Source organism: Athene cunicularia, assembly GCF_003259725.1.
Source record: "Athene cunicularia isolate RWA chromosome 5 unlocalized genomic scaffold, athCun1 chr5_part1, whole genome shotgun sequence".
NCBI lineage: Eukaryota > Metazoa > Chordata > Aves > Strigiformes > Strigidae > Athene > Athene cunicularia.
This window is the reverse complement of record NW_020799101.1, coordinates 35,611,059-35,613,125: the sequence shown is the minus strand read 5'-3', so window position 1 is coordinate 35,613,125 and position 2,067 is coordinate 35,611,059. Positions and strand designations below refer to the sequence as shown.

Sequence of the window (2,067 nt, the reverse complement as noted above, 5' to 3'; positions counted from 1 at the left end):
ATCAGCTACTGCTTACCTCTGCAAACACCTACTTTCAATAGGTGCTTCAACTCTAAACATCAAAAAAATCCCATTTAAGCACTCTTAAAGTTCTATATCTACACATGCTTACTAGCACTTCAGTGTTTGTAGGTCAGAGAAGTGCAACTTCTACCCCACATCGAAGGTCAATGGAGATCCAGACACAAAACATTTCTTCTCTCTGTTATTCTTTCCTTTTCCCTGCTGGGCTGGATGATGATGTCTGCTGCTTTTTTTTTTTTTTTTTTTTCCCCTCAAAGCAACAGTGACGATGATGATTCTGTGTTTTCACACAAGAGCTTGGCAGTTGTGACAGTCTTCCCAGGATATACATTAGATGCCACAAAGTAAGGGACAGTCTCAAACATGATTAAGTCCATTAGGACTTCTTCCATCCTAACCAAGGGGAGTGCTTCCCTGCTGTCATTTCATATTTCCAAGGTACTGAGGAGAGGGACATAATTCCCTTCTGAAGGGCTTGAAATTCTTATTTCCCACCTCCCTAGAAAGTGTTATAAAGATCAGGGGAGAGGCTCGGGTGGGACATTTCTCCTCTTGTAGGTCTTCCAGGAGGGAAAGGAAAGAAAAATGGACTCACTATGTCAGGGAGAGGAAGAGTGGTTATGGCTATGATGCCTACTGGCTAGGGTATTTGCTAGCCAGAGCCTCGGCTTCCTCACCCTCCCTCAGGATTGCTTCTGCATTTTGTGCCAAGCAGCTGTTACATGAAGTATCTAAACATCAGCATGTGGAGCCCAGGATGTCCCTTACTACCTGAGTGCAAACTAAATGCTTATGTCCTTTCCTCTGGTCTCATTAATTTCTAATTCTTTCCTAAGGTTGTCTTTACAACAGGAGAGCTTGGGAGTATCCCCAAATCTCTTGTCTAGTGGCTGGAGTACTCTAAGCAGCTGTGGCTTTATGTGGGGTGGAGGGGTGGGAAAGGGTAATAGCAGGGCTTCGCTGCATTTCACACTTCTGGCCAGTTGCACCTGCTGAGATACCACACACGTGAATTATGTGATGTGACAGTGGCCATGCAACTGTGCACTACATATTTCCCTCTGCACTTAGATCAGAGCTGTGTCTGTCCCTGCCTCCTAGGAGATGTGAACCTCCTCAGGGTCCTGACTTCTGCTCCATGGGGCTGAAAATTCGTTATTGCAAAGCCTGGCCCTGCAGTGACCATGTTTCTCTTTTGGACCCAGCAAGTATCATGTGGGAGCGAAGCCTGCTTATATTTTTGTGCTATTCAATGGGGTTTTTTTTAGGTGATACTGCCAGTAATAACTGCAGTGATGGGCATTTAGTTGTGGCAATGATATTTTGTTATGGGAATTCCCATCCACTGCTCACCAAACTGAGCCTGCAGGTGTCACATCACAAAAGCAAGTCAGCACTTCCTCAGCAGTAAGAGCTTTGGATGGCTCTTGTGCACAGACAGGTTTAAAACCAGGGAAGAAAGGGGCTCACAGACCCCATTACTGGTCAACAGAGCCACTGATTCCTGAAGCATGGCTGGCACACAAATACAAAAGTAGATGTGATGCAGTGCATGGTCTTCCTAGGGAAGATTTCGGGAACTTCCCATACTGACGCAGGCTGCATCTCCTCCTTGTACATACTGTCAGGGGAAATGGAAGACGTGAAACACCAAGGGTGGGAATTAGGACTGTGTTTTCATTTCCTCTTTCTTGTTTGTTATTTAGTCCTTCTCTAGTAAAAGAAAAAAAAAAAAAGACAATAACAAAAAACTCAGCTGCACCTGGGTTTTTACATAAATGTTCTGTTGCACTTAAACTCGTTCACCTCCTGGCAACACTGAACTCCAGAAAATAGAGCACACTCTCTCTTTAAGAAAGACTGCTCCCTGCCCAGCTGTTGACTTGCCTGAAGGTGAGACCTCTGCTTAAATTCATGGCTCCAGCTGTCAAAAGCAAAGAAAAGCAGCTTTTCCTTGGCGGCTCTCTGCTTTGGGTAGTATTTGACATCTTCCTCAGTCAGCAGAATTTAATCAGCATCAAGTGCCCACAGCGCTCAGCTCCA

At 45.0% G+C, this 2,067-nt stretch overlaps 1 non-coding gene across 1 annotated transcript; it reads right to left on the bottom strand.

The window, feature by feature from the left end:
- Positions 1–345: 345 nt before the first annotated feature.
- Positions 346–460, bottom strand: LOC113480921. The gene has a single exon (XR_003398580.1). It is a non-coding gene; the product is annotated as a U6atac minor spliceosomal RNA (small nuclear RNA).
- Positions 461–2,067: the final 1,607 nt, after the last annotated feature.